The sequence below is a fragment of the Carcharodon carcharias genome, chromosome 2, assembly GCF_017639515.1.
Source record: "Carcharodon carcharias isolate sCarCar2 chromosome 2, sCarCar2.pri, whole genome shotgun sequence".
Lineage (NCBI taxonomy): Eukaryota > Metazoa > Chordata > Chondrichthyes > Lamniformes > Lamnidae > Carcharodon > Carcharodon carcharias.
The window spans coordinates 75,786,613-75,800,625 of NC_054468.1; the positions used below are offsets into that span (position 1 = coordinate 75,786,613).

Here is a 14,013-nt window from a genome sequence, read left to right on the forward strand (position 1 = left end):
CCATGTTGTCGGCTTATGCTGCCAAAAATGCCTGCCGTCAATGAATAGTGGAAAATTCCAGCCTATGCTTTTTTAAAATTCAGTCACAGGACGTGGGCTTCGCTGGCTGCGTCAGCATTTATTGCCCATCCCTAGTTGCTCCTGAGATGGTGGTGGTGAGCTGTCTTCTTGAACCGCTGCAGTCCATGTGGTGCAGGTACACCCACAGTGCTGTTAAGAAGGGAGTTCTAGGAATTTGACCCAGCAACAGTGAAGGAACGGTGATATATTTCCAAGTCAGGATGGTAAGTGACTTGGAGGGGAACTTCCAGGTGGTGGTGTTCCCATCTATCTGCTGCCCTTGTCCTTCTGGATGGTAGTGGCCGTGGGTTTGGAAGGTGCTGCCAAGGATCCTTGGTGAATTCCTGCAGTGCTTCTACTGTGTGTCTGTGGTAGAGGGAGTTTGTGGATGTGGTGCCAATTGAGCGGGTTGCTTTGTCCTGGACGGTAAGCTTCTTGAGTGTTGTGGGAGCTGCACTCATCCAGGCAAGTGAGGAATATTCCATCACACTCCTGACTTGTGCCTTTCAGATGGTGAACAGGCTTTGGGGAGTCAGGTGGTGAGTTACCCATCGCATGATTCCCAGCCTCTGAGCTGCTCTTGTAGCCACGTTATTTATATGCCTAGTCCAGTTCAGTTTCTGGTCAATGGTAACCCCCAGGATTTTGATAGCGGGGGACTTAGTGATGGTAATGCCAACAAATATCAATGGGCAATGGTTAGAATTTCTATTGTTGGAGATGGTCATTGCCTGACACTTGTCTGGCACAAATGTTACTTGCCACTTGTCAACCAAAGCCTGGATATTGTCCAGGTCTTGCTGCATTTGGACAAGGACTGCTTCAGTATCTGAGGAGTCGCAAATGGTGCTGAACATTGTGCAATTATCAGTGAACATCCACACTTCTAACCTTATGATGGAAGGAAGGTCATTGATGAAACAGCTGAAGATGGTTGGGCTGAGGACACTACCCTGAGGAACTCCTGCAGCGATGTCCTGGAGCTGAGATGACTGACCTCCAACAACCACAACCATCTTCCTTTGTGCTAGGTATGACTCCAACCAGTGGAGAGTTTTCCCCCTGATTCCCATTGACTCCAGTTTTGCTGGGGCTCCATTATGCCACATTCAAATGCAGCCTTGATGTCAAGGACAATCACTCTCACCTCACCCCAGAAGTTCAGCTCTTTTGTCCATTTTTGAACCAAGGCAGTAATGAAGATCAGGAGCTGAGTAGCCCTGGTGGAACCCAAACTAGGTGTCAGTGAGTGGGTTATTGCTATGCAAGTGCCATTTGACAGCACTCTTGATGATGCCTTCCATTACTTTACTAATGATGGTGAGTAGACTGATGGGACGATAATTAGCCAGGTTGGGTTTGTCCAGCTTTTTGTGTACTGGACATACCTGGGCAATTTTCCACATAGACAGGTAGATGCCAGTTTTGTAGCTCTACTGGAACAGGTTGGCTAGGGGCACGGCAAGTTCTGGAGCACAAGTCTTCAGTACTATTGCCGGAATATTGTCAGGGCCATAGCCTTTGCAGTATCCTGTGCCTTCAGCCATTTCTTGATATCATGTGGAGTAAATTGAATTGGCTGAAGGCTGGCATCTGTGATGCTGGGGACATCCAGAAGAGGCTGAGATGGATCATCCACTCAGCACTTCTGGCAGAACATTGTAGCAAAAGCTTCAGCCTTATCTTTTGTACTGACATGCTGGGCTCCTCCTTCATTGAGGATGGGAATATTTGTGGAGCCTCCTCCTCTAGTGAGTTGTTTAATTGTCCACCACCAATCACAACTAGATGTGACAGGACTGCAAAGCTTAGAACTGATCCTTTGGTTGTGGAATCACTTAGCTCTGTCTATCACTTGCTGCTTATGTTGTTTGGCATGGAAGTAGTCCTGTGTTATAGCTTCACCAGATTGACACCTCATTTTTAGGTATGCCTGGCGCTGCTCCTGGCATGCCCTCCTGCACTCTTCATTGAACTGGAGTTGATCCCCTGGCTTGGTGGTAATGGTAGAGTGGGGAAATGCTGAGTCATGAGGTTACAGGTTGTGGCTGAGTACAATTCTGCTGCTGCTGATGGCCCACAGCACCTCATGGTTGCCCAATCTTGAGTTGCTAGATCTGTTCAAATCTATCCCCCTTAGCATGGTGGCAGTGCCACACAATACAATGGAGGGTATCCTCAATTTGAAGATGGGACTTAATCTCCACCAGGACTGTGCGGTGGTGATTTCTACTGATACTGCCATGGACAGATGCATCTGCAGCAGGTAGGTTGGTGAGGATGAGGTCAAGTATGTTTTTCCCTCTTGTTGGTTGCCTCACCATCTGTCACAGACCCAATCTAGCAGCTATGTCCTTTCTCACTCGGCCAGCAAGGTCTCTTACGAGCCACTCTTTGATTATTATAAAAAAGCTAACATGCAGTTGTGTTTTATGGCCTGTCCCTTTAAGAGCATAAAGATGAAGTGTTATAAGGAATTTTGCAAATTAGCAGGTGGCCTTAAAAAAGCCTATAAATGACACAATTAACAGCGATTTTATGTGGCCCCTGCACATTTAAAGTTGGCGGGCAGGCCATTCTTCCAAACAGCATTCACATTTTTGTTCAAATCTCGATCCAGGGCAGAATGAAATCTCCATGGGGAAAATTAAATATACAGAGATATCTGCGGACTGTTTTTTTTAATGAAATATGCTTTCAGGTATTGGTTGTGCTGCATGAATGTTTTTTGCAGCATTTTTGTCATGTCCTTTAGTCTGTGGAGGTCTGCAGCTCCCTGGGGCAGCTGTCTGCCTGCAGGGAGCTCTCCCCAAGCGCTCACCCACACCCTCGGTTAGGTCAGCGCCCACCCTCTTCCTGCCCCCCACCCCAGCAGCACTGAGCATTTCAGCGCACATGAAATCGCGGGTCGGGGCCCATTTCCCGTCCACTCCCGGTCCTGCTGACTGCGAGCGAACAATCAACAAAAAATTCAAGCCCTAACGTGTGCAATAACTGTCACGAGCAGGTGATTTTTTTTTGAAAAATATATTTTATTCATAAAATATCTGAAAGGACATTACAAAGCATTTCTAAATGGCCATCACAAAAAGTGCAATCAGATTCAACTTTTACATATGGATCATGAGGTGCTTCAATACTGTCAATGAATATTACAATCATTTCAATATGGTCATTACAGACAGTCAGACAATGCAATGGGATTGGATTTATCAACATACATCATGTTGCACTCGAAGGTGCTTCAATAGAATTAGTTTTCAGTGCATACATGCATTGCGAGCCTACACCTTTTCCAGCCCCTTGGTACACTTTGGCAGAAAAGGTCTTAGACAGTGGCCTTTCCCCTTTGCGGCTGCTGCCCCAAGCTTTAGTGCGTCCCTCAGCACATAGTCCTGGACTTTGGAATGTGCCAGTCTGCAACACTCGGTCAGGGACATTCTTTGCGCTGGAAGGCCAAGAAGTTTCAGGCAGACCAAAGAGCGTCTTTCACCAAGTTGATGATCCTCCAGCTGCAGTTGATGTTTGTCTCGGTGTGTGTCCCTGGGAACAGCCAGTAGAGCATAGAGTCCTGTGTCACAGAACTGCTCAGGATGAACCTCGACAGAAACCACTGTATCTCTCTCCAGACCTTCTTTGCAAAGGCACAATCCACAAGGAGGTGAATAACGGTCTCTTCCCCACCACAGCCACCTCAAGGGCAACGTGCGGAGAGGGTGAGACTCCTGGCGTGTAGGAAGGCTCTGATGGGGAGGGCCTTTCTCACCACCAGCCAAGCTACGTCTTGGTGCTTGTTGGAAAGTTCTGGCGATGAGGCATTCTGCCAAATGACTTTGTCAGTCTGCTCGGGGAACCATCCCACAGGATCCACCCTCTCCTTTTCCCTCAGGGCCTCTAAGACGTTACGTGCTGACCACTGCCTGATGGACTTGTGGTCAAAGGTGTTTCTCCGCATAAATTTTCCCATGAGGGACAGGTGGTACGGCACGGTCCAACTACTTGGAGCGTTCCACGGCAGCGTGGCCAGACCCATCCTTCACAACACCGGGGACAGGTAGAACCTCAGCACGTAGTGACACTTGGTGTTTGCATACTGAGGGTCTACGCACCGCTTGATGCAGCCAGACACAAAGGTGGCCATCAGTATGTGGGCGATGTTGGGCACGTTTTTTCCCCCTTTATCTAGAGGTTTGTACATCGTGTCCCTGCGGACATGATCCATTTTCGACCTCCAGATAAAGCGGAAGATGGCTCGGGTGATCGCCACCACACAGGAGTGTGGAATGGGCCAGACCTGCGCCACGTACAGCAACAGCGAGAGTGCCTCACACCTGATGACCAGATTCTTACCTGCAATGGAGAGGGACCGTCGCTCCCACATGCCCAGTTTCCTTTTCACCATAGACACTCGCTCCTTCCAGTTTCTAACGCGTGCCCTGGTCCCTCCGAACCATATCCCCAGCACCTTCAGGCCGTCAGCCCTGACAGTGAAGGGGACAAAGGATCGGTCAGCCCAGTTCACAAAGAACATGGCCTCGCTCTTCCCACGATTTACTTTGGCTCCCGAGGCCAGTTCGAACTGGTCGCAGATGTGGATCAGTCTGTGCACCGACAGCGGATCCGAGCAGAAGACGGCGACATCGTCCATGTACAGGGAGACTTTGATCTGGGTGCCTCCACTGCCTGGGATTGTCACTCCTCTTATGCCCAGATCCTTCCTGATGGACTCAGCAAAGGGTTCTATGCAACACACGAAAAGAACAAGCGAGAGAAGACAGCCCTGCCTGACTCCAGATTTAATCGGAAAGTTATCTGATTCCCACCCATTGATTGAGACTGCGTTACTGATGTTAGTGTAGAACAGTTGGATCCAATTGTGAATTCCCTCCCCAAACGCCATTTTGGAGAGCACATTCACCATGTAGGTGTGTGATATTCTGTCAAAGGCCTTCTCCTGATCCAGGCTGATGAGGCAGGTGTCCATACCCCTGTCCTGCACATAGGCAATCGTATCTCTGAGCAGCGCAAGGCTGTCAGAGCTCTTCCTGCCCGACATAGCGCAGGTCTGGTCAGGGTGGATCACCAATTCCAGAGCGGATTTGACGCGATTGGCGATGACCTTGGACAGAATCTTATAGTCCACATTCAACAGTGAAATGGGTCGCCAATTTCTAATTTCCTCCCTTTCCCTCTTGTGCTTGTAGATGAGGGTGATAATGCCTTTCCTCATCGATTCTGACATACTGCCAGCCAGGAGCATACTCTCGTACACTTCTAACAGGTCTGGGCCCATCCAGTCCCACAGAGCCGAATACAACTCCGCCGGCAAGCCATCGCTTCTGGGAGTTTTACTCTTCTCGAAGGACTCAAGGGCCTTAGTCAGTTCGTCAAGAGCTAGCGGTTTGTCCAGTCTCTCCCATGTACTGTCGTCTAAGACCTCCGTGATAGAGGACAAGAAGGACTGGGAGGTCGTGCTGTCTGTGGGCTTCATGTCATACAATCCGGCATAAAAGGATTTGCTGATCCTCAGAATGTCGGACTGCGATGATTTTACTGAGCCGTCTTCTTCCTTCAGGCTGCTGATCACAGAGCTCTCTCTGTGTACTTTTTGGAAGAAGAAACGTGAGCACGTCTCATCCTGCTCCACAGAGCGGACTCTGGAACGGAAGATGATCTTGGAGGCCTCCGAGGCAAAGAGCGAGGCTTGCTGGCTCTTCACCTCTTGGAGTTCCTCCTTGACATCGACCCCCATCGACTGCAGCCGGAGCAGATACTGCATGTTTTTCTGGAGTTGGGACATTTCCCTCTGTTCCTTTCCAGCTTTCTGGGTGCCTTTGAGGATGAGAAACCTCTTGATGTTTCCCTTGATCGCTTCCCACGAGTGTATCAGGGACTCAAAGAGGGGTTTCACGGTTCTCCAACCTTTGTAGTCCATCTTGAGCTCCTCAATGTTCTCTGGGGTCAGCAGTTGCACGTTTAGCTTCCATGCCCCCCTGCCCACTCTCTGGTCCTTCTCTAAGTGGCAGTCAGCCAGTAGGAGGCAGTGGTCGGAGAAAAACACCGGCTTGACGTCGGTGGATCTGACTGCGAATGCACGGGACACAAACAAGAAATCTATCCTGGAATGGATGGACCCGTCTGGCCGTGACCAGGTGTATCTACGCTGCGCACCGTCTGCAGGGATGCTGAAGACGTCATGCAGCTTGGTATCCTTAATTGTTTCCATCAGGGATCTGGACATGGCGTTTAATCTGCGGTCGGCCCTGCCGGATGGTCCGGCTGCATCGATGATGCAGTTGAAGTCACTGCCCAAAACAACCGGCCTGGAGGTCGCCAGCAGCAGTGGGAGCTGCTGAAAAACCTCCAGCCGCTCGGCCCCTTGTGATGGGGCGTACACGTTAATTAACCGGAGTGGAACATTCTTGTACATTACGTCTGGTTCGAGGAGGCGCCCGCCCACCACCTCCTTAACCTCGGAGACAGTGAAGCTGCCTCCCCGCAGCAGAATACCCAGGCCAGAGGAACGAGAGTCGTTTCCTCCCGACCAGATCGATGGCCCGTGGGACCACCATCATGACCATTGCCTGTAGGAGCTGAGGTGTGGAATCGTACACTCCTGCAGAAATAACAGGTCAGCTTTGACCTTGGCAAGGTAGTCCAAGGTCGCAACACATCGCGTAGTAGATTTAATGCTACGCACATTTATGGATACAATCTTTAAACCCATTTTAAAGCATTTATTCTCTTACCAAACCTGTTGTCTCTGAGAGTCCCAGACCTTTAGTCTGCTCATTCTTACCCGTAGTGTGCTCAAATTGCCTCACTTTGAATGGGCTGAGGAAACTGTCCTGAAACTCCCCATTGGCAGTGGCTTGGGTGGCATCTGGGGGTCCGTGCAGAGAGCGGGGTTTGAAATGACCTCTGTTGGAGAAGCTTCTCCAATCCTCTTCCCCTCTGGGGCGTTGCTGCTCCCGGCTTCCTGGAGCTAGGGTGCGCTGAGCGTTTCACTGCTCCCAGATTCCTGGGGCTGAGGTGCACTGGCCTTTTCGGGTTGTAGGCAAAGTTGGGGTGCACTGGTCTCCTCATTGACTCCAATGTTCTGGAGCTCGGGTGTCTCATCCTCCAACTTCCTAGAGCTTTGCCGCTTCTTCTGTCGGTGCCGCCCTGGCACTTCTTCGTCAGAAGAGCTGCTGCCCTTGTCATCTGTGTCGGATGGGAGACCCTCTTGCCACTTGTCTGGGAAGTGGCTTGGTCCCTTCTTAGCGCCTTCTTCCTTTTGGCTCCCTTCACCAGCTGCCACTCCCCCTGCTGCTTTTCCACTGCTGCTTCCTCCTCCTCCATTGATTCACTCTCCTGAGGAGTGGGAGGTTCAGGGGGCAGTGCTGTTGATTGGCTGCCTGCTGCCTCAATCTTTTCCTCCACCTTATCTCTCTCTCTCTGTGTCCTTTGTCCCTTGTTCTCCCTGGGGGCCTTGGCGATTGGAGTGACAGGTAGCATTTCTTCTGCTTCCCCCTGTTGGTTTTGGCTGCCTGTGCATAAGTACGGCAGCGTTTGGGGCAGGTCCCAACAGCCTGTAGAGCACAGAGTCCTGTGTCGCTCTGCTGCTCCGGATGAATCTCGACAGAAAGCACTGCATCTCTCTCCAGACCTTCATATTCTGACTGCACAACTGAGTTAAATGCTGTTAATGTTGTGAAGTTACAAGTTCAGAACCTATAAACATCCCTGTGAGCTGCTATTTAGAAACAGGACAATTTGAAAAGAAATACCAGCCATTTTGAGCTTTCTAACATTGAGAATACACTAGATTATGGTAAATTGTGAGCGGAATCAGGCGCAGCAGTTGGACAGTACGGAAGAGCGGCAGCGTGCGTTTGAAATTGAACACTGAGTCACACAATAAAATTCTAGTGAATGGAAAGCTACTCATTCATGTTAGAAACTTGAAACGGCCGGAAGTTTGGGAAGATTCAACCTTGAACATGTAAAAAGACAAATCATTTTAAAATTCCTCCCGTTTGTCAAATTGAACCCAGTGTCAAATCAGGTATTAAACTGATGCCCCAGAAATCAACAATTCTGTAATCCACAATGCTTCCGATGTGGGCTGATACTATTGGAGCGTCTGGTTGTCTTTGGCGCGAAATTCAGAGGATGGCGAAGCGGAGAAAATGTTTTTGAATCGGCTAGAAATGGGAAAGTAGGTGAGTGTGTGGAGTTTGGGAAGCAGCTCCTGGACAGGAGAAATCGGAAATTTGGATGCCCACATACGCGAGTTGGTGAGTTTGAACAGACGATAATGAATGGGACTGAATTCAGTCTGTCACTGAGACAGTGCCATTAACTGACTGATCAAACTTTCCCCAAAGGAGCTGACAGAGAACAACTACTGGAAGGGCAGAATTTCTGGCAAAGGTTCAGATGAGTTTTCACATTGAAGTTTCTCACTTTACTTAGAGGAGGAAATGGAGGTGGTTGGGGGGGGGGGGGACGTTATAAACGTTTGCTTTAATGTTAATATTCTGTAGGCATGGACAATAATGATTTTTTTCTACATTTGACTTGATAGCTCATACACGAGGAGTTTAAAAAAACTACATTCAAAATTATATTCGCAGCTTAGCTCATAAACATTGACAATGTTTTATTCGTGGCTGTTGAAGGGAGAAATCAATCCACCTTTAAACATAAATATGCTGGAATTTATTAATTCTTAGGTTTCGCGGTTGCTTTTTAATTTAGCAGACAATGAAATCTATCGATGTTGGAGTATTTCGGAGGTTGTGTTGAGCAGTTCAGAATTTTCTCTGAGATGGATCATGCCAGTTGCTTAGCATGTAAGGAAATGAATCAGGCTGTGTCTCATGCTGGTCTGGGTTCGGCTGCGTTTTCTCTTCGGGGCTCTAGAGGGTACAATTTTAATGAATGAAAGTCAAGATCGAAATTTCACACACGGGCATCAGCGTAAACCTAGCAAGCTAAAAGTTTTCAAAATTCACTCCTCGTTTGTAAAGACGGCATTCAGTGCCTACAGCTTTAAATCATGAATGGAATTTTTGAAATTAATGTGAAGAAGTTTCGTTTCATTGATATCAGTAATCCAGCAACACTACAGTTAATGCCAGATAGAAGGAAACAAACATTAGAGATTTCAAAAAAACATGAATATTGGGTGTACCATCAACATTTAAAAAGGCAATTCATTTTAAGATACTTCAACAAATTCCACTTGTGTCTTTTCCAGTGAGTTTGAACCCTGTGCCAAGTCTCGCATTTTTTTCGAAAGTTAACCACAACTCCCGCCTTAAAGTACTTTGTTTCCTGGCGCCATAAAGCAACTCTTTCTTGGACTCGAACTCAAGTTCTGTCGAAGTGTCATGAGGACTCGAAACGTCAACTCTTTTCTTCTCCGCCGATGCTGCCAGACCTGCTGAGTTTTTCCAGGTAATTCTGTTTTTGTTTTGGATTTCCAGCATCCGCAGTTTTTTTGTTTTTATAGCCATAAAGCAGTTGCTGGTTGTAAACTTCGAGTCCACAGGAAACGTTCTTCTCTCTCTCAAATGTGATTTATTCATAAAATTTTTCAAAACTTCATTAAATAATAGTTCAAATTTGACATTAAAGTACAATGCAGTTCAATTTCTTTCAGTACAGTACATGCCTCATCACACTTAAAATTTTCAGGTAATGTTTATAATATACGTTTATATTTCATGCCAAACATTCTCTGGTGCATACAGCCCAAGGGCTTTTAATGAGGTTCTAGATCTTTCTATACCATGTGGTTGTTCTCCATTGAGCGTCTGAATGGCTATCCCAAGATTTCGTGTGTCCTTCAACAAGTGGTCCCTTAACTTGTAGAGTTGTAAAGAAGTCACCTATTCTTCCCCCCGTTCGATTAAAAGTATATAATGTAATCAAAACTGTATTTCATAACTGAATGTTTTATTGACTATAAAATGCAGAATTTAAGTTACAAATTGCCTATTTAAGTCTAATAAAATTGAAAATCTGGTGTAAACCACATTAACCCATCGACTGATGCAGGCAGGCCAGTGTGTATTGGTGCTGCTGCTGCCCCCCCCCCCCCCAACCCCCGCCAACGCCCTGGATAAATGGGGACGGTTAGTGTCAGGAAGAGCATCCGGCTGTAAAATTACCTACCAAATCCAAAAATTATGATATGGAGGGTGGTCAATTAGCATTGTGATGACCCCATGTATCAAGGGGGGAAAAGCCAAAGAGAAAAAATAGGTGTAACCCACACTGTTAGATGAAACTTCTCAATTCTAATGTTTTCTTCATTGAACAAAAGTGTCCCTGGCAAAAGAAGGTTCAAACTTCATTTTATATTATTCAGCATAACCATTTTGCTCACTTGTACATTACACATTATTTCATAATTGCACAATTGACTGAAAAACACTGTTAGAATTAAAATGCCTGTTGTACACACAGGACATCTACTGAGTTTAGCTTGACAAACTTGTGCACTGAAGAAATGTCAAATGTACAACATCTTGTCCCTGAGTCTAGCACGGTGAAAGAACATGTCATTATGACAAAAGGCACAATTTGACTGCTGAAATAGATGCAGGAACAACCAGAACCCCCATGGCAACTAGAAACAGTTTGGACAAACTGCATTCCATTCCCAATATGTCTTAGTTCTGATGAAGGGTCATACGGACTCGAAACATCAACTGTATCCCTCTCTGCAGATGCTGTCAGACCTGCTGAGTTTTTCCCCACATATTTTTGTTTTTGTTGGACAACTGCTGTATAGCTTGTGAAAGCAATACATGTGTTATGCAAGAAGCAAATGCCAAACTGACTTCACATTCAATGCAGTTAGTATACAAAATACATACCACGCCATCAAGATTTCTCTTGTTTGTGCTGAAGACCTGCTCTCCTGACCCTCTCTCTTGTCCAGCTGTGCAATCGTGGAAATTTCAGGTCAGTGGTGGGCACAGAAGGGTTGAGTGTCTACAGAAGGACAGGAGGCGGCCATGGAAGGAACAGGTGTGACATCTTTTCTGTTCATGCTTCAGGGTGGGAAGTGTGTGCCTGTAGGAATCAGGTTGAAACCCTTCATTTAACTTGAGTTCACGTTGTGTCACCCATCTCAGAATGTGATGGCAACAAACAGAGTGGGTCTTGGTGCTCTGCTGGATGCACCTGTACATTGCAAAACTGCAGCAGCCTAGAAGGAGACTAAGGCAGAAGATGTAAGAGGAATGGAGCCTTTCATATGAATGCAGAATCTCAAAATGCAGCATGTTTTGGAGCAGGAGGTTGCAGAGATCTGTGATAACCTGTCTGGAGAAACACAGGCCCTTCGTCCAATGATCCTCAGAGAGCTTCAACAAGATGCCTCATGGCCTACAGAGCCGGTGTGCTGGGTATGACCTCCAGAGAGAAACTTGCCTCACCTGCTGTCTTCCAGCAGGTCACCAGCTGTGCACTCCATGGCAGTACATCCGCTGCTTTTGTAAAATTTTTTTCATGGGATGTGGGCATCACTGGCTAGGCCAGCATTTTTATTTCATGTCCGTCCTTGGTCTGCTGCAATGTTCCAGCGAAGCTCAACGCAAACTGGAGGAACAGCACCTCACCTTCCGACTAGGCACTTTACAGCCTTCCGGACTTAATAGTCAGTTCAATAATTTCAGATCATGAACTCTCTCCTCCTTCCCCACCCCCTTTCTGACCCCCCTTTTTTCAAAAATTTATAATAAAAAAAAATTTCTTTTCCCACCTATTTTTAAATTTATCTCGATCTATTGTTTTATCTCCAACTTTTAGCCCATTTCGATCCCTTCCCCCCACCCCACCCCCACTAGGCCATCTGCCACTAGACTGTCCTGCTTGCTACCCTTAATGTCCCCATTAGCACATTCCTTAGATAGTATCACCACTGTCAACACCCCTTTGTTCTTTTGGCTATGACATCTTTGGCAATCTCTTTGCCTCCATCATCACTGGCCCCTTATCCAGCTCCACCTGTCCCAGCCCCCTCTACCAGCTTATATTTCACCTAATTTCTCTATTTCCTTAGTTGTGATAAAGAGTCATTTGGACTCGAAACGTCAACTGTGTTCCCCTCTGCAGATGCTGTCAGACCTGCTGAGTTTTTCCATGTATTTTTGTTTTTGTTCCAGCATTTTAATTGCCCATCCCTAATTGCCTTTGAGAAGGTAGTGGTGAGCTACCTTCTTAAACCGCTGCAGTCTATGTGGACACAATACTGTTATGGAGAGAGTTCCAGGTTTTTGACTCGGCAATAGTGAAGGAACAGCAATATATTTCCAAGTCAGGATGGTGAGTGGCTTGGAGGGGAACTTCCAGGTGCTTGTTGTCCCAGGCATCTGCTGACCTACTCCTTCTACATGGTAGAAGTTGTGGGTTTGAAAGGTGTTGTCGATGGGGCCTTGGTGAGTTTCTGCAGAGTATCTTGCAGGTGGTATGCACTGCTATCACTGTACATCAGTGGTGGAGGTAATGAATGTTGAAGGTGGTGGGTGTGGTGCCAATCAAGTGGGCTGCTTTGTCCTGGGTGGTGTGGAGCTTCTTCAGTGTTGTTGGAGCTGCACTCATCCAGCCAAGTGGATGGTATTCCATCACAGTCCTGATTTGTGCCCTGTAGATGGCTGACAGGTTTTTGTAGTCAGGTGGTGAGTTACTCTTTGCAGAATTCCCAGTCTCTGACCTGCTCTTGTAGCCACAGTATTTGTATGGCTAGTCCAGTTCAGTTTCTGGTCAATGGTAACCCCCCATGTATGTTGATAACAGGGGATTCCTCTTAACTTTTTCTTCTCTAAGGGATGAAACCCAGTTATGCCAATGTAACTGAAGTCCCTGGTGCCTGGAATCAATCTCGTAAATCTTTTCTGTACCCTCTCTAAAGCCTTCACATCCTGCCTCAGGTGCAGTGCACAGAATTCGACACACTACTTTGGTTGAGGCTGAATTAGACTTTAATAAAGGTTCATCATAACTTCTTTGCATTTGTACTCTATACTTCTGTATATGAAGCCCAGGATCCTGAGTGCCTTTTTAATCACATTCTTGATCGGTCCTGATACTTTCAACAATTTGTGCACCTGTATTCCTCTGTACTTGCAAACCCTTTAGAATTGTATCCTTTACTTTATATTGCTTTTACTCAGTCTTCCTCCCAAAATGTATCACTTCACACTTTTCTACCATAAACTTCAAGCACCCATTCACCAGTCTGCCTGTCTTTTTGAAGCCTAGCATTATTTTTGTCATGGACTTGATTTTCCAGACAGGCTTCTCATAAGAAACAGTGAACTTTATTTACAGGGCTTCAGCAGCAGTTTCAGGCTTCGATCAAGAACTATAACTATGCATAAACTTCCCCCCTTAAGGTTCCCTGCGCTTAAGGCTGATTCATTCACACTGTCACATGATACTACACAGTACAATAAGTCTTAAAGCTACAGTTATTATATTCTTCCACTTTTAATTTTTTTTTACAATTTGTATTTACAAGAACAGCTACATTCATGACATTACAAATATATACACGGGTTATGAAATTATAAGTTCAGTCTCTCAGGTGGTTTCCTGATCCGGGTGGAATGTTGTAGTTCCATGACTTTCGAATCTCTTACAGAATCATTTCCTGGAACCGCAGCAACATCAGGTACCTCCTTAGACACAGGCAGTTCAGTGTTATCCACTCCAACAGAGACATCTGATATGTCTATCCTTGATCATTCACAACGGGGATCACAGGTTCTATAATGGTTACAGTTGGAACATCGGTTTATTGGGGCTATCTCCCTTAAATGATCCATGTGTTTTTGGGTGATCCAGCCCTTCACTTCTATGTGGTATGACAACGGTCCAGTCACAGAAACTATTACACCAGGTAACCAACTCGATCCACCTCACCAAAGTTTTGTACAAATACTGTTTCACCAA

At 46.5% G+C, this 14,013-nt stretch overlaps 1 protein-coding gene across 5 annotated transcripts in view; it reads left to right on the forward strand.

Moving 5' to 3' along the window:
• The first annotated feature begins 7,675 nt into the window (after window positions 1–7,675).
• Window positions 7,676–14,013, forward strand: part of LOC121273032 — a 29,610-nt gene continuing 23,272 nt past the window's right edge. For 2 of the 5 annotated variants that reach the window (XM_041179983.1, XM_041180017.1), the window contains exon 1: window positions 7,676–8,264. The gene's annotated coding sequence lies outside the window, so the exon portion shown is untranslated. Of the gene's footprint in view, window positions 8,340–9,480; window positions 9,505–9,695; window positions 9,745–14,013 lie in introns of those variants that run through there. The other 3 variants (XM_041179993.1, XM_041179997.1, XM_041180011.1) reach the window with 3 other exon arrangements.